Source organism: Triturus cristatus, chromosome 10, assembly GCF_964204655.1.
Source record: "Triturus cristatus chromosome 10, aTriCri1.1, whole genome shotgun sequence".
NCBI lineage: Eukaryota > Metazoa > Chordata > Amphibia > Caudata > Salamandridae > Triturus > Triturus cristatus.
Genome location: NC_140593.1, coordinates 378,437,351 through 378,465,098, shown reverse-complemented (window position 1 = coordinate 378,465,098; position 27,748 = coordinate 378,437,351). Strand labels below are relative to the sequence as shown.

The following is a 27,748-nucleotide window of genomic DNA, read 5'->3' as shown; positions in this document are numbered from 1 at the left end:
GCATCTTGGATCTTCGAAGGGCGTTGTGCTGTCTTTTCTGCTATGATTCCACAGTACTAGTTTATTAAAATAAATGATATATTTTTGGTTTATATCAAAATTCATCATCCACATCTCCAGAAGGAGGGTGGACAGTTTGCACTTTGGCCTTAAGTTGTTTCTTCCCACAAGAGTTGCAGCATGGTGCTGTTCCACAGTTCCAGCAAATAACGTCCCATGATCTCTGTTTTTGTGTCCCAGCTCTGCAGCTTCACAGGGCCACGGTGCTGGAAGTAAATAGCACTTTATGGGCTTTCACCACCTGTTGGCTTGGATGATGTTTTTATATCTTTTAATTATAAAGTCATTTTAACGTGATCTGGACAGCCCCACCAGGGGGTGTGAGAAAATTACCATAAACTTTCAAAAGTAAAGGTCAAATAAACGCGGTTTTAAAGGGGAAATGGAAGTGATATTTCACTAGAAGTCAATGTTAGAAGGCCAACCTTTGGCCCCGATTCCCGCCACACATGGGGAAATCTACTTCTCTTGCACAAAAGCGGTACTTGTTAATGGTTAAAGTGCATAGCAGGTGATGACAAAAATATGCTCATTTTCCCAAAGCAGACCTCCTGTGAGTGCAAGCAGGATTGTGGCAAAAAGCCCGACGCTACAAGCCCTCCATCTGGATCAGGACCGTCACCTAGGTGACATTTGAAAATTAGAAAAAAAATATCAAACCAGAGGAAAAAACAAATGTTTAGATCATTACTGCAACTTTTAGAAGAGAAGAGGGGAAAGTAAGCAAAGAAGCGTTAAAGGCTCCAAGCAGAAGGCTTTTTAAGTCAGTACGTAACTATGTAATGGAACTGCTTCATGGATCTTGATAAAAGTATTTACCTTTTACAAAAGAACTCCGAATATTTAATCACATATTCTTTGAAAAAAAAATGTCTTAAATGAAAGACCAAGTGAAAAAATCCTTAACATCCTAAAAGAAAAAGAAAACATACCATCCTATTTTTATATTTTACGTGTTGCAAACAAAGTTGTACTGCATGTAACACTAAATGGGAACATTTACACCACACTTCCCCCAGCTTAGTGTGTTCTTTCTCCATGATCATTTTCATACCACATACATAGCCTCACTGGAGGTTCACGTAAGGGCAATGGGTGACTAATGGTGACTTCATAGGCCAAAGGCAGACATTTTTCAAAGATGTTAAGCAATCTTATGCAGCATGAAAAAGGTGAACAAAGCGGTACAAAAGGGGGTGGTGATGGACGGAGCATCAGAACCAATCAAACACTCACACCCAGTCAACAGACCTGGGTTTGATCCATCACCGTCAGACTGATTTGCATATGGCCATGTCTGAACTGGGGTGGCAGAGTGGGCTAAAGAACGGTGATGGATCAAACCCAGATCTGTTGACTGGGTGTGAGTGTTTGATTGGTTCTGATGCTCCGTCCATCACCACCCCCTTTTGTACCGCTTTGTTCACCATAAGTTGGCAGGGCATGCTCAGACGTGAGTCCCTTTCTCACTTTGCCACTGGATTCAAGCAAGCCTGGCTGAAGACGGCTGAAATGCCAGAAACCGGTCCTAGGAAGCTTGTTTCTGGTCCAGGGAAGGCATGGCTTGGCATTTCGGGCCGGACTGTTCCCATGAGGCACAGGGTCAGACTGATTTGCATATGGCCATGTCTGAACTGGGGTGGCAGAGTAGGCTAAAGAACGGTGATGGATCAAACCCAAATCTGTTAACTGGGTGTGAGTGTTTGATTGGTTCTGATGCTCCGTCCATCACCACCCCCTTTTGTACCGCTTTGAAAAAGGTGAACGGCAAATCGACTTAGAGGTCCCACAGCAATATCGCATCTGCATTTTTTCCACTGCCATAGAGAATCTCGGGAAACTATAAACCCACAGTTTGGAAAAGTGTCATCATTAATTTGCAGATTAGGATACCAAGGTTTAGCTCCCATGGTGTACAATGTGCTATGTTGCTAATTTAGTGATAATGCTCACAGGCGGACTTGATTCACCAGTGCAAATAGCATTTTTTCAGTTTTACTAGGAATTTGTGTGTGGCATCAGCAATTTTGCATTTCTAAAGAGATCTTTTAAGGGAGAGACTTCAAATTTGCAGAAGACATCTCTAAAGTTTCACAAGTCTGTATTTTATGATAATGCACTGCGTCGATTTGTTTAGACAGACTTCTTACTGAGATACATATACCCCAAAGCCTCTATGGTACAGCCATATTACATGTTTGTGCTTTAAGAACACGGGTACAGGAACTGTGTTCTGGTAATGCAGCTATGTATGCATTGAGCAAAAAGACGGTGACTTAGCTGCAAGTAAGTGGGAGGACGAACATAGGCTTTATAATTCTCTCTATACAACACCAGCCGTGAAATGGCCTTTCCCAAGCAGAACCGAGAGGGTTGAACATACAAAAGATGCTTACAGAACCGGCCTCAACACACATGCCTAACAAGCTGGCAAAGCCCATATGCCTGAACCTGACAAACGTGTCTGATGGTTACATTTTGTTTTTATTTGAAGCATATGTGACCAAGAAGGAATAACATGGTAACACCTATACATGGCAGCTATAAGTTTGCAATAAAAAACTGAGATTAAAAAAAAACATCATCGTGTGTAATTTTCAAAGAACAGCGGGGTGCTTCCTAGCATGCACAAGAACAGCTGCAGAAAACCATTTCTGCTTTAATGCATATCACAGGAAAATGGGATTCTTGTTGGTGCAGGCGTAAAGCCGCCAGAACTAAAGACAAGAGCCTGATTTAGAGTTTGTCGGAGAGGGTACATTGCCGCAACTGCAACACAAATTACCCTGTCCGCTAAACCGTTAGTCTGCCTGCATGAATTACAAGTGAACGGACCTCAAGTTATCAGCGACAAAATCTACTCTGCTCTGCTCTGTTGCTGACAAAATCCTCCGAAAGCCCGATGGAGTACAGGCAGTAAGCGTTTTGGCCATTCGACGCCCAGACCACTTAGAGTGGGCAGCTGAGTGGACAGTTTTCACTCTCCCTTACTGCCATCAAAAACTGGTGGTTAGGGACAGTGAAAAATGTTTAAATGGCTCAGACCCCATGGTGTTGGGTCATTAGTTTTGTTCTTTTCCAAAATCCAGAACGCGCTTTGGTATGTTGTTTTTGAAAAAACAAGTAAAAAGTTTGATTGAGCCATCCGTCAGACTTTTAACACATTGACAGGAACCACTGGGATGGATCGGAGCCAATGAACACCTTTTAATTTGACAGGGAGAGAGAGGGCTGTCAGGTTGGCGGGGGTAAAATCCTCCCCCATACCGACGGACTTACCTCCGCCCGCCAAACTCTATATCAGGCACACAATCTAAAAACACAACGATTACTGAAAAAATAAAGCACAGAAATAGATTACGAATGGGGAACAAACCACTGGCAAAGTAAATCATTGGTTCACTGGCCTTGTCACTAAGGTGCACTTTTTTTTAAGCGAAGGTAGATGTTGTATACAGTGATATTTAAACACAACCAGAGCACATAAGGTTGCAACAGTGCAATCAAAAAGGCCTTGTGAGTATGGATGCAATTTGTTTTTTTCCCTAAAGTGAACATATGATGGACTCAGAGAGAGTAGGCAATAATTTCTCAAATTATTTACAATGTGCTTTGATAGGAACATGGAATTTAAACTGTGTTGTAGTGGTAAATGTGTGAATATATATTTATTAGTACACTTGCTCCAAATAATATTATTTTGGGGCCCCATTTATTTTCAATATTATGACATCACTGTATACATAAGAGTCACAATAAAATAAAAGATTGACAAAAGATCAGGTGCAGCAAACAACACATTTCCTGTGGTGGGGGTGGGATTTCAGTCATGGACTGGTATGTCTGGGGCCTTGCTGTCTGCTATGGGGACAAGTTACACTGGGAGGGGTAGTCGCTGATAAGTACCTCGCAGAAGTGGGAAATGGCCTTGACTGTGCCTAAGTGCCTGGGGAGGGAAATCAGACCTTGTGGAATAATTAAATTTTGGTTATAGGATCACTTAGTGTTGGAGAAGTGGTTTTAGTCTGTAAAGTTGTTTGCCAAATTCCATTCTATTTTCTATACAATCGTGAGTAATTACAGTGCATCCTTTATAATCTAAATAGCAAATACATTAAATGCTTCTCAGATCTGGGATTTTACAATGTGGCTGCATGTGTGAACCTGACCATGGAGCATAGCTGCATGTCCTGTACAAAAAGACCATTAGCAAACCAGGCCTCTAACTTGGCAGCAATTACTCCATTGTTTTTTCTGTAGACAAAAGACAGTGGCTAATAGTTCATGCGGGGCACCTTGGAGATCGGTGGGGTCTCCACAGGTGTATTAACCACTGCTCTGGTGGGCTCTGCCGCGGTATGGGACAGCTTGGGAAACATTATTTCAAGCATACAGGCCTTCTTCTGGACATATTGGAAACTCCAAATTTGGATCAAAGTGAAACTCACAATACATGGCCAAACACACTGATCAGAGGAGAGGTGTAGCGCAGTGGCCAGGGCGGCTGACTCCAAAGCACGGGGCTCACAGTTCGATCCCCGGCGGCAGCTCAGCTCAGCTCAGCGGCAGTAGCTCGCTTAATCTTCCAGACAGCCAACAGCACCTTGAGACCCTTAGGGGGTGATTAGTTCGTGCTTTACAAATATCGGGTTATTTATTATTTACTGGTCATAGTCCAAAGACCCCATATGCGAAAGTGTGAGCCATTCAGCCCGCCTTTACTTTTGCTGATATACACCAGGTTTGCTGTCGATATCATATAATATATTGGTCCAAGATGGTTAGAATCTGCAGCACTCCTTATGAATATGACCCCCTTTTCGTCGCTGCCCCGCCCCTCGAGGCCAAATTGTGATTTTGCGTCAACATGAATAAAAGTTCACATCTTCGTCGAAGGTAAAGCCGTGCTGAAGCTAGCAAAAAATGGGACTGTTATACTGTCCTGAGCATGACTCAAAGCTTCGCCTTGGGAAAAACACACTAAAACAGCATTCCTAGCGAAACTCTAGATTTTGTCATTTTCACTTTCAAACTAAAAGTACATAAAGTATTAAAAAACTAGAAAGCCACGGTTGTCCGACACCGTTCTACAGCGAGCACGGCGCCAAAGGAGCACAGCGCCAACATGTTGTTTTATAGTCAGGCAGTTTTAATATAAGAATTCAATTTCCTTTTAGAGGGAAGAGGTGAGATTAAAAATAAACACCTTGCACTTCATTCGCCACCATTTTTCGCACATCGTGCCAGATTGTGGCTACAATGTATGAAAGGGGCAGAGCAATATGTCTTAAAACATCCTCCCACATGTTTCTCCTCTGGAACTTGCTCCCCTGTAAAGCGCTCTATTGCGAGTGAGGCTCTGGGGCGTAGGTATCGATGGTGCAGCAGTAGCAGGGGCACCAGGGCCCAGAAAACTGAGGGGCCAACTGAACCCTGATTATTGGTGGATTTTACTACCCCAACAGCAGTCAAATAGGCCATTTCCATTGCTTTCACTGAGCGCGTGGCATCATTGCTACACCACTTCAAGACTCGCGCTTCAAAAATAACGAAACATACATACGTCCCCCTCCTTTAGGTGCCACTTAAATTGGGTTGGATTTTACTCAAAGGTAAGAGTTTTACACCACTGAAACTTTAATCACATCAAAGAATAATACAGTTAAAAAGCGTGAAAGGATTTTGGGACTGCAATATAGCTGGAACTGCAATATGACAACTACAATCACTGTAGATGTCAATCACACTTGTGGCCAAAGAAATGGCCCTTTTTGTCAACTCCTAGTCTACCCCTATCACATTTTGATTGAAAAAGTGCACCATTAAATATAAAACGCCTATCCATCACTTAAAGGGGTATTACTGATGCACTAAAAGACAAACATCATTGCCCAAGGAGTATGCTCAAGCAGGAAATTCCATGTGGTCAGTGCCAGCTATGAACAGTCAAAGGCCAAGCCCAATCCAATAGACAGCGGAATGGGGGACTGGACCCAAAGCACAGCAAAAGGCCACTCCCACCGCCCACTATCTACTGGGCATAATTGAAGGCTCTACACAGTGGGAATTGGAGGCTGGCTAATGGGAGTAAGGCATTGCCAAAATTCAAGCTACTGAACAGACCGACCATGACCATAGCTCATATGCCTTGCCACCTCGGTGGGCTATTAAGTGCAGAGTGTGGTCGAAGGCAATGCTTCACGTCTAGTGCCTACTGTGCAGATCCAAACGGCATGCCCAGCAGACTCTGGGGTGGAGAAAGTGTCCAAAGGCGACGGCTCTTGGGATAGGGACACTGGCGAAGGGCAGAGGGGTTTGGAGGAAATTCAGCTGGGCTGAGGATGTGGACTAAGGTCTTACCATTTGGATAAACCCACGAAACATGTCAAAAGGCCGGGAATAGAAAGTTTTATACTTTGGCTAGTGGCTGAATTATATATATATAATTAAAGATGAAAAAACATTTTACAGAAAAACTGTGATTGTATGGGCTTGGATTTACGATCCAAAACCTAAAAACAACCACAATTTATGCAGGATCCAGAAGAATAACCAATGGCCACATACGTAATTGATTACATGAGTCGTGATATCAAATTTCATATCTCATTTAACATCATTCATGGCATTACTAAACCACTAGGGGAACAGCGGCACTGAGCACAGCGCCTTGCTTAAAGCCAGGCCCTGTGCCACTAGGCACACGCAAAGAATGAGGGCAATGTGCTCTCAAGGGTGATGTGCAGAGTCTGAGTGCAGGGATTATACACTTGGTAGAGCCAATGGTTGTGCCTAGTGAGCTCTTGCATAGGGATGTCTTGAATACAAGACCTGGCCAAAGGCTATACCTAGATACAAGAGATCACTGGCTAGCGATGAATGCCAATTTCAGTGGGTCTTGGAGTCAGGGAGAAAGGCCAAAGTTACATGCGCACTTTAAACTTAAGTGCCCAGCCCATCACTCCTCCCTGCAGCTGCTACTCAGCAGCAATGGCCCAGCCCCGACACTCGGCTCGTGACACGGGTTAGTGAAAAATAAAATGGTAATATATTCATTTTTTTTTTTTTTTTTTTGATCAGTATAATTTAATGCAACAAAACATTACCTTTTTTTATTTCAAAAGTTTTTATTGGTTGTTACAGCATAGACATATATAAAGCAAGTCCATTAGTGTAATATGAGTCATAAATTTACGAATCAAAATTACTGTACGCTACAGTACATCATAGTAAATGTCAGTACAAAAGTACAACAGTAGAGCACGTATCACATACTCACAACAATTCAGTAACAGACATTGAATTTCAACAGCATTTTACTCATTCATTAAGGACAATTATTTACGGTGGCTAGGAGTGCAATGAAGGCAGTCGGGCAGCATATGTTGGTGAGTCGTGGACGGTGTGTGGGCCCATCTAAGGTGGCTTACGTGTCGTGAAGTAGTTATCAAGAGTCGACCATAGTTTTCTCGTGGCAGGACGCCACGGTGTCTGAAGGAGTGTAATATTGTCTGCTCCACGTAAGCTAATTATCCAATTTAACCACCCTGCGTAGTTGGCCTTGCTGGTATCTTTCCAGTTGCTGAGGACTGTCTTAACTGCAGCCGAGAGGAGGAGGTCAAGTAATGCCCTATCATCTGCATCAAGGGATGGGTGCTGGGTGAACCCGAAAACTAGGTAAGGGAGCTCTTTCACCGGTGAGATGGGGAATAGCTTTGAGATCAAGTCGAATATATTCTCCCAGAATTGCGCCACGCAGTCGCATTCTAGGATGATGTGTGATAAGTCACCCCCCGCGCGTTTGCAATTCCAGCAAAAGGCATCTGGGGAGAGGTTGTGTGCAAATAATCGTGCAGGGGTCCAGAAGGCTTTGTGTAAGAGCCAGTATTTTGTCTGTGATAGTGTAGGGCTGATTTTGTGTCTCGTGCAGGATATCCATGCGTTGGTCCAATCTGAGTCTGTGATTGGCCTAGATGAAAGGTTATTCCAGAATTGTGTGATTGGGGCAGTAAGGCCAGATTGTTGGGGACGGCTGAGTTTATAGAGAAAGGAAACCTGGTGTCCTAGTCTGTTTAGTCTGGCAAGGTATGGTGGGAGTGAGGGCGGTGTCGGGGAGAGATTGAGTTTGGACAAAGCCGTTTTTACGTTTAGGAAGTTATAGAATTCAATTGGTGCAAGATCGTATTTGATTTGTAGGTCGCTGAAGGGAATAGGGTATTCCCCCGCGTACAGCTGGTGTGGGAACAGTATGCCTTTTTTGATCCATGTCTCGTTGTGCATGGGCTTACCCTTGTACAGAATGTTACGGTTGTCCCAAAGGGATTCCCATTGTGAGCCCCGGATGTTGATTTCTAGGATTCTATCAAACTTTAGGAGAGCAGATTTTGTGTTATAACCAATGACTCGTAATACATCCATCTCGGAGGGCCTTAACATTGTTTCCCTCAATGTCAAAGGTCTCAACCATCCGGTCAAGAGGAGAAAAGTTCTAGATTATCTGGCAAAATCCAAGGGTGACATTCTACTCCTGCAGGAGACTAAACTATCAAAGGATGACGCTGTCTTTATAAACCAACATTGGATATCTCACAACCTTTGCTCCCCAGCAGTTGGCAAAAAAAGGGGGGTTCTCACACTAATAGCTAAGAAATCCAACATCTCCGTAGTTTCACACACTCACGATGATAACGGCCGCTTCATCATGGCACACCTTCAGAGAAACGAAGATCATATCCATGTCTTAAACATATATGGCCCCAACAATGACGATCCAGAGTTTTGGGATTCACTAGCCCCGACCCTAGATTGTACTCCCCAGGGAGATCTACTAATTGTGGGGGGCGATTTCAACCTGCCACTAGACCCAATCACCGATCGACACTCGAATTGCGCCTACCACCCTACACGCTCACATACTAGTTTACACCGCCTATGCTCCAGATTCAACTTACACGACTCATGGAGACTCCAACACCCTGATGGCCGTGATTACACCTTCTACTCGCCTCCTCATAATTCCTACTCGAGGATAGATTATATCCTCATTAATAGCCCCTTCACCCACCTCATCGAAGAAACCAGTATTGCCCCTAATTTGATTTCCGACCACTCAAGCATACAGACCAAACTAGTGGGTTCCAGTTCCATTCTCCCCCCTAAAAGATGGAGATTCAATGACGAAATATTCTCCGAGCCAGAAAACAAACGAAAAATCGAGGAGGCCATCCTTGACTACCTCAAACATAATGACACCCCCGACTCAGACATAGCGAGTGTTTGGGAGGCACTCAAAGCCACTTTGAGAGGAGTAATAATAGGCATCCGAGCTCAAACTAACAAAAAACTAAACAAAGTCTTGTCCACTCTGGAAGACAACATCAAAAAGCTGGAAACCGCCCATATAGCAGATCTCCAAAACTCGAATATTTTAAACGACCTCACCAAACTCAAATATGAATACAACTCGATACTCAGCAGAAGGGCAGGGGTCTGGATCAATAAGTTTAAGGCTCTAAGAACATGTGAGGGCAACAAAGCTGGGAAGATCTTAGCATCATATCTAAAACATAAAAATAAGCAATTCAACATTGCCTCAGTTAAAGATAGCAACAATGCCATCCAAACAAAGCAGAATCTAATTCTTAATACGTTCAAATCATTTTACCAAGACTTGTACAAAAATAACCTAGACTTTGACTCGGAAGAGTGTAACAGGTACCTAACCTCACTGGGTCTTCCTAAACTAAACGGTACTGATAAGGACACACTGAACTCTCCGATTACCCTTCAGGAAATATCAGCGTCCATTAAGACGCTTAAATGTAAGAAAGCACCGGGTCCTGACGGGTTCTCAGCCAGCTTCTATAAAGAACTCACAAACTCCCTGAGCCCAACTCTCCTAAAACTATTCCAATCCTTTAGCGTAACAAAAAGTATTACCAAGTCCATGAGTGAAGCTACCATCATAGTCATACCTAAAGATGGTAAAGACCCTCTGCTAACCAAAAATTACAGGCCAATCTCCCTAATTAACTTAGATTGCAAAATTTATGCTAAGATCCTCGCCACACGTCTAAATTTACAACTCCCAAAGCTAATCAGCACATCACAAGTAGGCTTCATGAAACAGCGCATGTCTAACGATAATACGAGGATCCTCTGTCACGTCATTGAAAAAGCCAAAATGCTCGCAGCCCCGGCCGTAGCCATTACCCTCGACGCAGAGAAGGCGTTTGACAGAGTCTCCTGGTCTTTTCTCAAGAGCTGCATGTCCGCCTTTAATCTGGGAGAAACTTTCACTGATTTGGTTATGGCCCTATACCGGTCACCTTCCGCACGCATTGCTATAAACGGTTCATTGTCGGACGCCTTTCCCTTAGAACAAGGGACTAGACAGGGCTGCCCCCTCTCCCCTTCACTTTTCCTCTTGGCAATGGAGCCCCTAATTGCACATATAAAAAAAAATGATAACATCAAAGGTGTGGAATTCGGGGATAAGTGCGTCAAACTCGCCGCCTATGCGGACGATATCCTGATTGTAACGGAATCACCAGAATCTTCAATCTCTGCACTAATGTCCACCATAGCTAGTTACTCTTCCCATTCAGGATACAAACTCAACCGGGATAAATCTGAGGTCAAACCACTCAATATTTTAACCACCAAAGAGGTGCTGGGAGACTCAGGGCTATGTTGGCAACCAGAGTTTGTGAAGTACCTAGGTATCGAGTTTGGTGACTCCCTCATGGAGACCCTCCATCGAAATGAAAAAATCACTTTAAATAAAATCAAGACGCAACTAGAGGGGTGGTCCCCCCGTTTCATCACTTGGTGGGGTAGGGTGGAAACCATCAAGATGATGATTTCACCTCTAGTTAATTACCTCATATCTATGCTCCCACTAACCCTCACACCAGACTTCTATCACAAACTAGACATGGCCATCTCTAATTTCCTATGGAAAGGGAAAAGGGCAAGAATCAGCATAAAAAAGCTTCGCTTAGACAAATCCGCGGGAGGGGTCAATTTACCAGACTTTAAGAGATATGAGTCCGCTTTCCTAGCCAAACAAGGAGCCCACTGGCTCGCTCCCTCACCTGAATACACCCCAGTATGGCTAGAAATTGAGGAGGAAATTCTTAACGGTATCTCCCCTAGCGCGGCCCTCTCATCCAACCTGAACAAACTGACCCATTCTAAATCGATATTTCATAGTTCTGGTGTATTATTGTTGAAGAGTACGTTAGAGGGTGGTAGGTGTGTGATGAGTATGAATGAGTAAGCTGCTTCATTGGATCTGTTCTGTCTCGCGTGTAGTGCTGTTACAATGGTGATGTTAGAGCAGACGCATTTCGGGTTTGTAGTGAACATGGTACTGGAGGCTATTGCTGTGGATAGGCTAGTAGCACAATAGGTTAGGTCACCGCATGTGTACTGCGAGGGCCCCCATGAAATATCGGAAAGCAGTCCTTTTGCTGACATATAGTTGAGAAAGAGCATTAACCTCAAATAGAAAAAGCATGCTGAAACAAACCAGATTTTTCCTCCCCCTTCCCCCCCCCCTTGCCCCCTTCCCCCTCCCTCCTCTCTCCCTCCCTCTACTACCCTCCCCCCTCCCTTCTCAACAGAACTTGGGAACTGCGACGGCATTGCCATCCATCTGCAGCGCAGGAAGGAGTTAGACTGATGGATGTAATAGGGAACAGGTAATTAACCATATTCGATAGCTGTAAGTAGTAAGCAGTATATAGTAGTGTTTGATACACTGATAGTTTTTGTAAACATAAAACTTAACCAAGCAGTGAAGTTTAAGAACATATTCAAAAAGAGTAATGACCATTTAGCCACGCACACCGTGTGCATTCATACGTGTAAGACATGCGTAAACAAAAGGTATGCGCAAATAGAAGACAAGATGACATGAGGGGATTTTCTGCAGATACATATATAGATAGTCCCTGAGGAACAGCTGATTCCCCGGTATGATCATGGTGTAGAGAGTGAAGGAGCAGAGCATATGCCCCGATTTCGGATTAGAGAGCATCAAGCAAGATCCATTCTAAAACACTTGTTAAGGATATTAATGGATGTACAGGTGACCACGGTATGAACACTGGGCGGTCTTACCTGACGGAGTCGATCAGAATCAAAGCATCAACAGAAACTGAAAACAGAAGAGACAGCAGAAAGTTCGGCTGCTCAGGGGTGAAGATTATTTCAACTAGCTATTTATCATAGGCGATACTGAACAATGAGAACATTATGCACTTCAAATTAGAGGCTTGAAATTGTTCCGTTAGGGTCACCCATGACCAGAACCCGAGTTTATATTTTCTTGCGAGTTGGTCTTCCGTTTGTTTAAAGAGCCATTGGACAAGTCCATGTTCTGCGGTGGAGAGTCACCGATGAATTGCGCCAGTGCATTGGGGTCCGTGAAGAATTTCGGTTTGCCCTGTATGGTGATCCTGAATTTCGCCGGGCCAACAAAGGAGTATTGAATGCCTTTTGATCTAAGTTTTTCTCTCAGGGCCAGGAAGCCTTTCCGGACTTCGAGTGTGTCCTTTGAGTAGTCCTGGGTGAAAGTTATATTATGGCCTTCCCAGGAAATTTTGTGATTGCGTCTTGCGAATTGAAGTATAGCTTCCGTATGTTGGTACCTCAGTGGTTTGCAAATCAGTGGACGCGGGCCTCTGTATCCATGAGGGATGTAGCTAGGAACTCTGTGGGCTCTGTCGAGTTCAAACTCATGGTGGAAGGAAATCCCTGTTATCTTCGGAATCCAAGCTTCTAGAAAGTCCACGCAGGAATTCGCATCTTTCTCCGCATTCTCTGGGATTCCAAAAATGCGCACGTTGCCCCTTCTGTTCCTGTCCTCCAAATCCGCCACCTGGCGTCTAAGTTGGACCGTTGATCCCTGGAGTTGCTGTATGGAAGTGGATGCAATATTGGATTTGTCTTCTAAGTCACTAATTCTCTGTTCCGCTTCATCTATGCTTTTGTGTACAGAGCTCATGTCAGCTCTAATTGCAGTAAGCTCCAGCTGCATAGAGTCGGTGTTGGATTTGGTTGATTTTGCTAGGTCGTGTACCTCTGCCAGTTTTTTCAGGATTACCTCTAGGGTACTGCTGACGTCTGCCCTCGATTTAATAGGAGAGTCTGATAATGAGGGTTCCGGTTTTACCTTTTTGTTGTTCTTCTTCTCATCCCTGTCCGACATTTTGCAGGCGGGTCGTGTGTGGAGGACGCTATTGCGACGGCCTTCCAGTTTGCGAGAAAGGACAGGGTGGTCTGAAGGATGTCAAAGCGCTGGTCGAGTTAGGTCGTCTAACAGAGATCTCAATATTGTGATCTTAAAGCTCAGACATCTAGCAGATGGTGTCGGTGCGTTCAAAATAAGGTTTGGGACACTTGCGCTGGACCTTTGGCTTTCAATTTGAACGTGCAGAAAGCTATCAGCCTCAAATGATATAGTGACTAATGCTGGTTAGTGTTCATGTGTCACGCTCTGCTTGTGGCTGTACTACCATTTGTGGCTGCAACTCCAAAAGATAATGTGTCATTAGATTATGCCACCTTGGGTCTGCAGGACTGATTGAGCAAACTTCCCATTTGTTTAAAGTGCACAGAGCACTATTATTGCATCTCTTTCCCGTTTTTCGCGCCGAAAAAAAAGGTGGAAAATTGAACAGAGTCGCCATCTTGGGGTCAGGCGCCAGTGAAGGAAGGTTCTCACTATTTTCGGCTGTATCGCCGCTGAAATTGCGCTCTCGCTACCAAGGGCACCCCTCAGGAAGGTGTAGGGCAGAGACACTGTGCCATTTGAACATTCCGCTGGGCTTTAGCAACTGTATTAGCGCTTTTGTGGAGATTTACTTGCAAAGTAGCTGGCGGGCGGCCATCTTAGGGACAGGCAGGCGGACACACGGAGTTACTGGCAAGCTCGAACCACGCCGATAAGCTCACCAATTTTAAAAACTGTGAGCATACATTGACCGGCGCCTCCCTCAAGGCTCACCTTCTCTCCGTGTGCGAGTCTCTTAGGTCCGCCGCTTTCCGCCAGGAGACGTGCAGGCTGACAGCGCTCCGCTCCGCTCCGTGATCAGTGTCGTGGCAGCATGTCAGCAAAAAGGTGCGTCCGGCCGATATCAAGAGCCGAGCTTCGCACCGAGCGTGCCTTAGAGGTTCTAAAGCCCTGCTCCGCGGTGCATACGGGTGAAGAGGTGTTTTTCTGCCCCCGAAAATTGATGAGATCGCTCTCCTGCACGGCAGAGAACAGGCTAGGCGGCCATCACCAACGCCGTCCAAGCCACGCCCCCTTAATATATTCATTTTATTGAGAAAAAACTGAGTATAAAGTTCCTAAGGAAGGCGGTGACTGGGGAAAGGAGGGGTTATGTCCCAGGTGCCAGGAGGTTGAAAAAAAGAGAAGACCTCTGGCAAAGAGCCCCCCTGCGGGGCCCGTTGGGCATTGCAGTGCCGGCCCAACGAGAAGCTGCCTGATGATGAAGCAGGACACCCTCTGGGGGGGGGGTGTGAGGGCCCTTGCTCCTTAAAGGAGCGAACCCCCTAGCTGCTCTTTCAACCTCCTGGCACCTGGGACATAACCCATCCTTTTCTCAGTCACCGCCTTCTTTAGGAAATGCATACTCACTTTTTTGTTATTCATTTGTAGCGGCATGTATTCTGGACCTAATAAAAAAGCCCTCATCCCTCCCTTTGTGATTTATTATTATTTTTTATTACCATTTTATTTTTCATCTCCAGGGCATTTTCATTAGTGGGGCGAGGCTCCTCCGCCCTAATGGAGGAGCCGCTCCTGTAATGTCATTTGTAATGGCTTGTGCGATATGGTTATGGTCATTTGTAGAGTTAGGGTTGTGAAGCTCATCAAAAAAGCGTATTTTCATGGGTTGTTAAGTCTGGCTTGACTGCTCAGTAGGGACAGACCTAATATAATCAAAAAAATATCTTTCTGGCATTACTCAGAGAGGGACTGTGGCTCAGCTCAGACGATGGTTCATCTGAGGGCAACATCTGATTTGGCCAAAGCTGTGTGCTTCCACAGAAAGTGTGCTTAACTTTTAAGCAGCCATGATCATTTGTTTATCAATCTGTTTGAACCAGGGCTCAAATAATTCTATTGTAGTACAAACCTTTAGGTCATACATTTTACTGATATATGTCTCATTAATAATTAGATAATTACAGTGCTTGTGCTTCTCTGGCAGCAGCACAGATGGAGATGGCAGTCAAAAGGAATGCACTGCTGTACTGCTGCCCCAGTCCCTCCCTCTTCCCTTTCCATCACCTGCTTCAGAGACACCTTAGCATGGCACTTCTTCAGAGTGTGGTTTCTTCTTACTAATGCCTAGTTAAAAAATATATGGATACAAAGACTCAGTGGCAGCTCCTCCGCTATGGTGGAGGAGCGTCGCCCCACTGCTCTTAATCAGTGCGAAGAAGAAACATAAAATGATAATAACTTTGAGTTATCATTTTATGCTTCATGCTGCTTTGTGGGCTCCGCTCTTGGAGCAGGGTGGGGGAGGAGTAGTTTGCCCACTCCTAAGAGCACATGACTGTTTGGCCGTTCCTCTCCTGCTGCCCAAAACAGTCATGCGCACTTTCCCTGTTCTCCATGCAGGCTGCATTACAGCCTGCGTGGAGAACATGCTCAGACCCCCATTTCCTGGCTGAGTATCCAACTAGGACACTCAGACCAAACACAACGCTGCAATGCAGCGTTGTGATTGGTCTGGGGAGCCTGGGTGCTTACCAATCACAATGCTGCATTGCAGCGTTGTGATTGGTCAGTGGGACCTGCTTCCTGTTCGAGTTCCATGAGGAGAGCAGGAGCAGGGACGCTGGACCCGGTGGCAAGCTAAGTTTCTTCCCCCCCCCCCTTTTTTTGATATTTGTGACCCCCTGCCATGCGATTCCCTCCATGTCCCGCATGACCCCCTCCCCTACCCACCTCGCCATCCACGAGCCATGCTGGCCACCACTGCAGAGACTTCAAACCATACAGTACGCTGCAGCCAGGCTCACCCTCGACCTACCCCGATGAACTCACTTCACACGCTACCTCAAGCAACTTCACTGGCACCACGTATAGAAGAGATGCAATTCAAGCTACTGACCCACGCACACAAGGCTCTACACAACTAAGGACCCGCTTACATTAACCACCGGCTGAACTTCCAAGTCAAGGAAACTTAGCTCCACCCTCCTTTCACTTGCCCTCACTCCCAGCATCTACCGACACAGAAGTGGAGGACACTCCTTCGCCCACATCGCAGCAAAGACCTAGAACAGCCTTTTATACATCTTCAAACCATCACCTCACTTCCAGAATTCTAAAGGGTCATCAAGACCTGGCTGTCCGAATGAGCCGGGACTTGAAAGCGCCTGGATACCCTATCAGTGATTAGCTGTGCTTTATAAATCCTGATTGATTGTTGGAGTGGGGAGCTTTAAGATCCTCTGCTTCTCTTTGCCTATTTATCTGTGGTAATTAGTGCCCAGAGTCCTGTCATTAGTTACTTTGTGCACCTTTACTTTGGCTGTTATTGTTTCAAGGTAAGCACATCAGGAGAATATTTATGTCACAGAGTTTTACTTCAGAGATGCCTTTGCTAAGCTTTCTACATTTAAATTCCCAAAAAGTGTATTTAATTATTTATTTCAATTTTTTTAGATTTTTTAAAACATCAATACAATATTTAATGTGCTTGAAATGTATTTTTATATATTAAATGCATGTATTTAATATACTGTAATGTTAAATTAACCTTCCCTGGACCCTAAAAATCCTTCACTATTCCTTAAAGATATCCATCACTGAACTCTAAAAACCCTTACTACCCTTTAATGCTGCCCTTCCCTTAAAAACTCCTTCCTACCCCCTAACACAAACCGTCCGTTGCCTCCTAAAAACACCTAACTACCCTTGAATGCTACCTTTAACTGCATTATAAAGATACAGAACTACCAAGTATTCCAGTCTCAAAATATATGCTCACCTCAGTGGTAGTCAGTTTAGCAACTTTAAAATGACTAACTCAAAAAGTAACTGATACTAATTTGAACCTGTGACCTACAGGGCGTACAGAGATCTCTGCTATTGACACGTAACCCCTTCAACTATCTTACCATATTAAACAGTGGTATTTCATGAATGTCAGCAGGTTCTAAGTCTTCAAAAGCACCTTTGTCCAGTTCTTGCGTTTTTCAGTCATTAGCACTTTCAATTGTAGAGCTTTCAGTTTCACTTTTTCTATTTAAAGTATAGGCCTACATGCTCAAGCATGCAAAGTGCTGCTGACTAATAAGTCAGGAGCCATATTAATAAAGTATCCTAGGAGAAAAAAAACACAGACATGTGCACCCATTTTAAGCAGTACTGCAACATCTTCTAAATACTTATTGGTCAATTGTGGATTGTGCGGTCGTCTGTAATACTCATTGTATGGGTGCAAAGTTAGCAGTCACATACGCTCTCATGCAAATGAGGTAAGGATTCTGCCCGTACCCTAACCCAATATGGTAGATGAATGCGCAAGGGCAAGACTATGCAGGAGGGCTTGGACACACTAGCTCTGGGCCATCCAGAAGCCACAGCCCAATTAGAATGAGTGGCCACACTTGCCCGTTGCAAAGGTTCAAGAGGTTCCAGCCTGCACCTCATACTACTGGACGGTGCCCCTGGGGTATCTCCGGAAGAAGTATTGGGGTGTTGCAGCTGAAACCCTGACAGTGTGGTAGGAAATTCACTCTGGGGCAATCCATCCCCCTGAGGAGGACCATGAACACCTCTGCAAGGGTGGGTACAGTCTTGCCGTCTGAGACAGCACCAACCATAGGGTGCAGTAAGTGATTTCACCCCAAATTTTTGGGGGCTTTTGGAGTCTATTTCAAGGGTTAGTGAAGGAGGGCCTGCATCGAATTGCAGAGTAGTGGGTGAACAATGTGGCAATGGCTACAGTGCATAGGGTGACCAGGCGCCCCGGGTTTGCCCGGACAGTCCCGGTTTTTAACGAGCTGCCCCTGCAAATTTCAAGAAATTAAGCTCATGTCCCGGTTTTTAGAGAGGGTCATCTGAAAACGCTGGGAGGTATCTTTTTAAGTTTTGCAAAGCAGGGATAGGTAGCTGCTGTTATAAGAAGTCAATTTAATTGACAGGCAATGCTACTGGCTTTAAAAGTAGCATTTTATATACGTTCTTACTGCCTCTTCAGTAATTCTCTGCTAAGGAGCACAGTCTGCGGGCTGCCCCGTGTTCACGAAGGGGACCCTCCTCAGAGGGCGGCCCCCCTTAGTGCCATGGCATGGCACACGAGGAAGCCGCCCAGTGTTTGCGACCCCCTAAGGGCCCGCATGCCCGCATAACACAGAGCAACCATTACGGTTATTCAGCCATGGTCTTTGTGAATGTGAGTTGTGCAGCGAATCTTCACCCGTAGGTGGCAGAGCGCTTTTCTATTTGGCTAGCTACATTACATGATGCTTCAGAGTACGTGCTTTACATCTAGAGACATGCATATAGGCTCCATATTCACTAAGAATGTGGGAAGCACAAATGGTAATCGGACACTGGCGGTTTGAGCTCCTTACAGGCTACCTACTAATTAACTCGAGGAAATGGTGCTAGCATGGTCGTGTACTTAGTCACCCTGAAAGGGCATTGTAGGTGAGCGCAAACATGTCTTAAGCAGTAGTGTGTGTTTATTCAACCAATCAAATAACACCGTACCTTCACCTCCGGAGCCAGAATATGCCCAGTGTCCTGAACAGCTAAGACCCATAGGCTAGTCTCCGAATCTGTTCTAACTCCAATATCCGTGCTGCCATGAGGCTCTAATTTCGACAGCGTCAGCAGCTCATTGGGGGCGGGTGGCATCTAGATCGTGTCCCACCCCATTTTCATGCAGTTTCAGGTTACTTGCAGTTCCTGCGGTTACCAGGACCTCGTTTCTGGGCTACCGAAGAGGCATCCTCATCAGGAAGCAGGGACACCAGTCTTATATTTTCCTGTGAGCTGAACTTTCCGCTGTTTATGGGCACGATTATGGTTATTTAATTGATGCACAACGAGCCACCATAGGAGCACATTCTATATACACTTGTATAGGGTGCTTTTCTAACAGGTGCCAGGCAAACGGGGACGACTGCTACAAGAGACGAGCATGTGTGGTTATGCAATCATTTTACGTTAGAAGGGAGGTTGTCTAAAGCAGAACTCAGACTATTCAGCATTAGATGCATGATGTAGACGATTTAAGAGACATGCCTAAAGCTGTAAACGTAGTACTGAAGGGATGGCATGGCTAGGGAGATAACTCCCATTTTTCACTGGATCCCTTCAATCCAACACGCCTAAAGCAAGCGGAGGATGCCCAATTGAGTGTGTCAGACCTGTTATTAGTTATGTAACACACCAAGTACTATGAAGTAGTGACATTTGGACTTAAATCATAGGTACTTCCAGGACACATTTCTTTCAGTAAAAGAATGTACCCTCCCTTAGCAGCAAGGCGCCAAGCTGTCGCTAGGGGCTCCCTTAATGGCATGCAGGTGTGCTGAGTGCAAAAGTATAGGGGTTTTCGCTCAGGGAGGCAGAGGGGGTTCTTGCTGGACCCTCCAGAAGGGGGGCTGCGTTTGGAACATAACCAGCGAATCTCAGAGTGCACATTTATGTTATTTGGATGATCCCACAATGCTAATACTTGCAACAAGGGGAGTGGGGACAGAACTATGCAGCAATCTGCTGCACCTTTGGGGGGATAAGTCCACCGCATCCAAGCTACATGTGGGCAATTCCTGCCACACTAAGCGGCTGTCTGGTCAATCGGGTCTCTCTGCGTCCATAGTTAGTACGTGTGATTCTCTTACACTGGCACTCAAATTGATTGTAGGCGACCAACATAATCTGACGGACAGGTCCAAAATGTGCCACAGTACAGTAAGAGTGAAATTTACAAATTGCCTGTGCATCGTTTCATTCACATAAACGGTAAATTAAGTTAAATTATATCTGAGGGCAAGAGGGGCAAGTATGGGATGCACCAAGACATCTGCAGCAGGGAGTGCCGCTAAGCTGCAAGGATGGGAAGGTTAAATAGGACTGGCAGGTCCCGCTCGGGTGCCTGCCACATAGTCACTTGCAGGTTGCTAGGCACGGCAGGGATGCAGCGGCTTCCTAGAAGAGCCGATTTGGTGAAAAGGAGCACACTGAGGGTTGAAAAGAGCTCAAGCATTTTAGTTGTCTCACATTTTAATTTCTCGCAAAGCACAGCCAGTCATGTTGTACTGGTTGAGACCAGCGTGATGTAATTATCTGCTGGGCCGGGTTTGTCACAGCAGTTTTAGAGGCTAAGATGGACAGGTGCCTCAGCAGGGTGCAGAGTATACATGTCTTTTGGTCCATGGTGGAAGGACACGTACGCTCAATGTATACTAACTGGAGCGCTCGGTAATGCAACGCAGGCAAAGGGCCGATTGGTTTGCGATGCAAGATACTTACCCCGTGAGGTACACCTGGACCAGCATATGGGGACGACTCCTGCCATAGAGGAGCATGCTTGTTAATCAATACTTGGTTTCAATCTCCTTAAGCAGGGGGCATAATGAAAGTACTGAGGGGCAACCTTTTTACTAAGGCCATACCATCAGATAGTGTGCCGCCCCCTCAGCCTTTCACCCTGGAGAGCGTTAGAGGGAAGGCTGAGGTGCCAGCTTACAAGGGTGATAAGCTACCGGGGCATGCATTCTTTCGGTTGGTATTGGTAAGGCATCCCGAATTTTAAGCTAGCAGGAAGGTATTTAGCAAGCCACACACTCAAGGAGACAGGTCTTGCACACACGACCCTTTAGCAGGGGGCAGACTGATGTTCTTGGGGGCAAACTTTTACTAAGGTTGGAATAGCCCAGGTCAACCTCAGTTGGCAAACTTTCTTCACAACGCGGTAAGGACAGGGAACAAGCACATGGAGAACCAATGGGTTTTGGATCTTGCACATCAGTTATAACAGACTAACATTTACTTTTAACAGGCCTGAGCGCAAACAATTGTTTTGAAGTTTAGCCACGGCTTCAGCCAGCTGATCTCATTCGAGTTTCAGAGGCTGAGGGGTTGTTACCTTTCTAGGGGGAGGTCTAGGATATTTGTTGTGCTTAGTGGGGTCCCCCCCCGTGGGTTTTCTTTCAGTCTGGCACCTCCCTCTTCAGCTCCAGTAGGCCCACAGGTTCAACCACCCGGTTCTTAAAAAAATGTCACTGGTGCTGGGAGGGCTACAGCACAAAGAGCAAAGGCGGCAAGTTATTGGACTTTGAGCATTCACATATATAGAAAGGGCAGGCAAATCGCTTGATTGTTCGCCCCATTCCTATAGCTTTTCCACACGCAAGTCTGCATTCTGGTAGGCTGCAGCAGGAGTCTGGCCATGGGCTACTCACGTGAGGGTGGGGACCTGGGCCGGCAATTGGGGTCGACTTGCTCGGCATGCTCCATGCAGTCGTTCTGTTTGACTTTGGTGATGCAGGGGACAGGTTGCAAGCATGTGCTGAGGGATGGGCCCTTTGACTTCATCCACATGTGAACGTCGTTAGTTTTAGGCCTAGGAGCGACTGCATGCGCCCCGGGTGCCGGGGAGGGTTTTCTGGGTGGCAGCTTCCCAGACTATTGCACAGGTTGTTGTTTGCACAGAGTAGGGGCAGATTAGCAGGCCTCCTTTTGTAACGGTTTGAGGTGTCACTTCGGTCTTTTTAGATCGAGTACAAATAGGCTCTATCCTGTCAGCTGGGGCGTGAGTTTGCCATTCCCAATAGAGTGCTGGTACCCTAATATTGTTGGAATAGAGGGTTAGGATCACAAAGACTGACTACTATCAAAGCGCATTTTGTATAGTTAAGAGGGTACAGGTACACTGACCATAGGTTTACTCCATGTCCTCCGATCCACAGCGGCATGATACAGGTTGCTTCAGTTAAGCAAAATATCCTTGGGAGTGGTCAGCCAACAAGGGGACTAATGTCCCAATTTGGCCTAGGAAGACGGGCAGGTGTGGTGCTCCCTTACAAGGGGTAGGGAGAAGGGCACATTCCGACCAGGCTTGGCTGAAGGGTATTCTGTTACACCCAGATGGGAGATAGATGTATGGCCCAGTGTGTCTGGTCGCCCCTTACCTGGCCCGTCGGGAGATGGGTACTCTGGTTCATGCTGACAGCGTGCCCCTTACCCTTTTGGGGTTGAACGGGTATGGAAGGCATGATTAAATGTAAGGCTTGCGGGTCCTGGCAGGCAACTTTGCAAGCACTCTTTTGAAGGGGCAGCAAGCCCAGCGTTCTGAGCAGGCTTGTCAGTTGAGCGCATCATGCAGGTGGGACGAGGTGAAACCCAATGTGTTAAAAGGTACATCCGTCAAGAAGCCACCCAGGGGAGTGGCCGGATGACAGGTTAAGTGTTTTATGTACAAGCGAATGGTGAAGGTACCATAGGAACCCCTGTGAGGCACCTGAGGTTTGTTGGGGTGCAGTGTTATTAGGCAAATATGTGCAAGCCTTGGCCAGTTAGCTCAGTCGGTTGGAGCGTGGTGCTTATAACGCCAAGGTTGCGGGTTCGATCCCCGCATGGGCCAGCATTTTGGCTTAGTTGTATAGAATAGTGTGCAGTGTTCAACAAAGGGGGTTTTGCAACCTAGCATTTCTTCTAGTTGCCAGGACCAACGGTCTCGGGGGAGGGCCTTCCGGGCGTCCTGTGAGTGGGGTTCCCAGGCATGCGCTTGAACAGCTTGCTGTAGAGGCTGCGACACAGACTGGGGGGGGTGTCTCCCCTCCCAACAATTTTGGCCATACACCTGGGAGGCAATGACTTGACTTTCCTCGGTAGGAGGGCAATCAGGGGAAGCCATGAAGAACTCGCGCAGGAGGGCTAACAGCACCATGCGAAAAATTGACCGAACAAAGGGGTTTAGCTTCATCTGACATGGGTTACTGCACGCTAAGTCCATAGGGTGTTTTGATGTAGATGGGATACACCTGTCCAGAGTGGGAATGGACCTGTTCCCTGCCTGCTCTGGTGAGGCCTTGGAATCAGCAGGGTGTAGGTAACTAGGCCTAGCTTGGTGGGGTGCCCTGGGGTGACGGTGGCCACACCCAGAGGTGTAGCGGAGTTACAGGGTGATCCTGAGGCTGTAAAGGTACAGAGGGGTACCCTCTGCACGAGCACAACAAGAGTGCAAAGACAAATATCCCCAGGGAGGATCTCGCGTTGGATCCTGGAGGAGCGACGGCGCCCCGTTAGTCCTACGGGTGGTTGTGGACCTGAGCAACCGGGGGTTGCCTGGAACGCTCCGCCCCCTTCTGGGGGCGTGAGTAATGGGGTGGACTGGCGGCCCACTGGTGGGAGGGGTTATCCCCTCTCCCAAATCTGGCAAACACCGATTGGCTATGGCCACGGTGTAATTTGGCTCATCAGGTTGGCAGGCGGCGAGGGGCTGCCTGCCCTGGGATCGCCCATAAGATAACCCACCATGTTGGCATATTTGTTATGCAAATAAACCTGCAGCAATTTTCTCCACAAAAAAGGTGTCTTGTCCGTTTATTTTTCCAGGATATTGCTATGGAGGGATGGGGAGTGGTGCAGATATTGGCACTAATTCTGTGCGCTGTGTGGAAGTAAAATTGTAGTCCTTCTTCTATTTTGGGAAATGTTTCGGTTTTTGGCTTTAAAACTCTGGTCACCCTAACAGTGCATGCCCAGCTCGCGCATGCGCTGGATACGGTGTCTTTGTTCTGCTTATCAGGTGAGGCTGAGCCCAAGTGCACACCGGGACCACGCGACAGCTCAGTAATTGCCCCTCCAGGACCGTATGAAAGTGCTGCTGATAAAATAGGGTCATTTGACAGCTCAGCATGGTCCCTCGATTTATAATATTATAGATATAATCTGAGAGAAAATCCCATTTACAGTTACTACATCCAAAAGAAACACGGAGCCTACCAGTGCCAGCGCAGGAGCACGCGCGAAAGACCCCAGGCGTGCTTTGACCAAGCGACTTTGATTGGTTGGGGTACCCGGGTGGCTAACATGTCTCTAATTGCTTTTTCTCCGACCGGCCGACTGAAAGCGGACAGCTTCCGCTTTCCCGCTCATTATCTGAATACATCAAGGGGCGCCATTATGAGGGGCGCACCTGGTCTGAATTTACTTCAGCAGCCCAGAGCGAAAGAGGACGGTGCTTAATGTTCAACCAAGATGGTGACACTTTTACGAGAGAGCCAGGGTTCAGAAACAAATAAACGGAGGGTTTGAAAGGAATACGAACAAAAACTGTGACAATAAAAATTCAACATCCATATATCAGTTTTAAAACCTGTACCACCCGTACACTTGCGGTGAGAACCAAAGGTTCAAGGCAGGAAGAAAACACAGATCAAATATTTGACATTGCTGGCCGGAATTCCTACCTTCAGATTTTCTCCATATCAGATGTCTTGGTGGTGTGCTACAAATTGTGTTTCAAGCTTTCGTCTGAGCCGGGCAATCAATAAAACCGGTATGTCTGCCTGCATTGTTAAACTATGCGCTTATTTTTTGCCTCTTCCTCCAAACCCGAAAAAACACTGACAGCGTTATTTTTTATCAAAGACTGGCGAATCTGCAGGAAAACAGAAGGATTTCTCTACTGGCCGGTGCCTCTAAAATGGAGGTTGGCCTGGGACCGAGTCACTATCATATCAGAGACAGACCTACGCAACCTTTACACCATCACTAGCCAGTCAGGAAATCTCCCCATTTCCCTGCATGCTGGTGTTGGGGGTATGTGACTTACCCTGCTGCTGGCCTCCCCTCCCACCCTATTAGTCTCACTGGCCTGTGAGGAAAGCTCACAACTTCACGGTAGAAAAATTTGCCTGTTGCTTGACTGAATATTTCGTTACCCTTTCAGAGTCAGTATCTGTCGGGAAAGCTCAGCACTTCCGTGTTCGTTTGTTTATTCCATTTAAAAGCACAAAACAATGCCAGGATTGAAGTAAGCTTCAAGGCCCAGCCAGCTTTTAACTGACAGCTTATTGCCACAGCATAAATACACCGTTCCTGCTACAACACATTAGACCAAACTTCACTAAGGGCCGGCCATAGGGAAATGCAAGAGTTGCATATCAAGCAAAACTCTAGTTTTGGAAATAATGATTTATTCAGAAGCTGAACAATAAATCTAAAATTTCTCAAGCATGACCTCAAATTAATTGAAGAGTGTTCACGTCTAGCCCGACAACACAACTGCCTTCAAGACACATTGTTCCCAATCATTTAAAATATACATTAAATGGACTTTTGCACCACTTGGGCGTATTTCTCTTTCACCTCATGCCATTGAGTGTTAGTATATCATTCCCCCTCATATGGAGTGTTTGCAATGCAATACATGAGGGACTATGTTACATATCAAAAGTAGAGAGTCTTCTTACATTACCTTCTTTATTTCATCTAAAAAGTACCTAGTCATTACCAATTACATTATTTATCTCATAGATCTATTGCACACAGAAAACTATAATTTTTTGTTTTTACTTCACTATTAGGAGTATTTGTATTGCTTTAGTTTTTTCACTGTAGCTGTATTTAAAATGTTTTCGTCAGGACCCTAAATTGTAAGCTATGCCTATTGCCTTTTCCAATGTTTGTTTGTGAATGATTTCTCATCTGCTTCTTTACACTGGGATGATAATTTACTGCATAGAGAACACAATCTGGAATGATGCACTCAGACATGGTTTTTACTACGTTAACGCTAGAATTGAAGGTTTCCTTATAACACTTCTCAACACCTTTCTCTTTTCCAAAAAGAGTTAAATCATGTTACATTATTGGTATTATTATTATAGCATAGCTGTGCTTAATTTGTAAAAAAAAACACAAGTGCCAGGGCTCACGCAAGAAGGCCACTGCAGCTTGTAGCACACATTATCCCTGCTGTGCTGCCAATAATAGTAACAATACAACTACTAACCATCACCTTCCTACAAGTGTAAAATTCGGAATATTTCAGGCCTCCAAAGCTATAAAAATGGCTCGGGCAGCAGTTAGTAGTAATTTTTATTGTGTATTGAAATAATAGTTACCTTTTGTTGTGGTCATCTCTAAATTAGCCAGACACTGCTACCTTGTAGCAGACTGCTACAAGCACCGGTGTTGACACTTAAGTGCCAGTGCCAAGCACCAGAAACCACTGGCTCATTTTAAGCACTGCAGCATAGCCATCTGCGCAAATCTATCCATTGGAGGTGGTCAGATGCCATTCCTCTTGCCAATGTTTGCTTCTTTAAGGGATGACTAGATGCACATAAAGTCAGAAAGTGGCATTTCGTTGTAAAAGTGGTGGGTCATCTTAACCTATGAAAATAAAGGATTTTATCCATCAAGCTATTAATGAGAATTTGTGTGTCAAGTTTTCTCTAGCATTACACATCTCATTGTTTTCGAAATTGTTTTCTGTGAAGAGGGGGCTTATGCCTTATCTTTATGGATATGCAATTGAAGTGTCATAAATAAAACAAGAATGTGTATACAAGTAATTGCCCAAAAGTGACAGTCATTTGCCACTTGCAACAAAAGGAAACTTTTGCAAGACAACGTTGTCTTTTCCGCTACACACTACCCTTTATAGACATGACGAAACCCCAAATATGAGAGTTTACATAAGTGACACTATACACCCTCTGACTCCTAATAACATCGTAGATGTTATCCTTTTTCTCACATTTATCCCCTCAATAGCCTCCTATTTGCTCCTGGGGGGGTATGAGAAAAGCTACGAGTGGAAACATCAAAAAGTAAGAATGGCTCTAGGGTCCTGCTTGGTTTCTGTTCCTGTCGCAGCCTTTTTTGACTCTAGACCAAGAGTAGCGAGAGACGTGCCCGGGTACATAAGGGAAAGCTGGAGACAGGCTCTGCTATCTATGGCTCCCTCTAATATAAGCCCATGGTATTATTATTCACCTTGTTTTCAACTGACGTAGGATATGCTATTCTTAAAGCAACTTTCTCAAGCCCTTCCATTCAGGCTTCCGGGCCCTTCACTTAACTGAAACTTCCCTCTCGCACATTGTCCGCTTTATTTCCTCTGCTCACCACAATAGTCTTTCTTGTGCTCTAGTTCTTGCTGATCTATCACTATCAGCAGCATTTGACGCTGTAGACCACCCTACATTACTTCCTCCCCTCCATACCACTAGCATCACAGGCTCTGTTCTTCAATGGTTCTCCTCCTATCAGCGTACTGCATCCCACTGGTGAAGGACTCCAGAAGATCACCACCAAACGCAATACCAGTTGAGGTCCCCCATGGACCAGTCCTAAGCCCACTCCTATTCTCTCTATCTCCCTAGGTGCTATCATCTCCTCTTTTGGCTTCTCAGTTTGACTTTTATGTTGATGACACGCAATGTCATTGATATGCTCGCTCCTACTTCCAATCATGCATCTGTGACTGCCTCACTGCTTTTTGCCATTGGATCGTCCTCTGGCCCCTCAAGTTAAAATCCTACAAAACTGAGATCCTTTACTTTCCATCTACCTCTCCACCAACCATTTTGTCAAGTTCTATCTACTTGCCTTCTCCTCATTATCCAGAACACTTGGGTTGTCTTTCGTCCTGCTATGGTTCCCTTTAGCCCTACTTTGCCC

At 45.6% G+C, this 27,748-nt stretch overlaps 1 protein-coding gene and 1 non-coding gene across 2 annotated transcripts in view; one reads left to right on the top strand and one right to left on the bottom strand.

The window, feature by feature from the left end:
• Positions 1 to 27,748, bottom strand: part of JAZF1 (JAZF zinc finger 1) — a 673,202-nt gene that overhangs the window by 430,288 nt on the left and 215,166 nt on the right. The gene's annotated exons all lie outside the window — the stretch shown is intronic.
• Positions 22,621 to 22,694, top strand: TRNAI-UAU (transfer RNA isoleucine (anticodon UAU)). The gene has a single exon. It is a non-coding gene; the product is annotated as a tRNA-Ile (tRNA).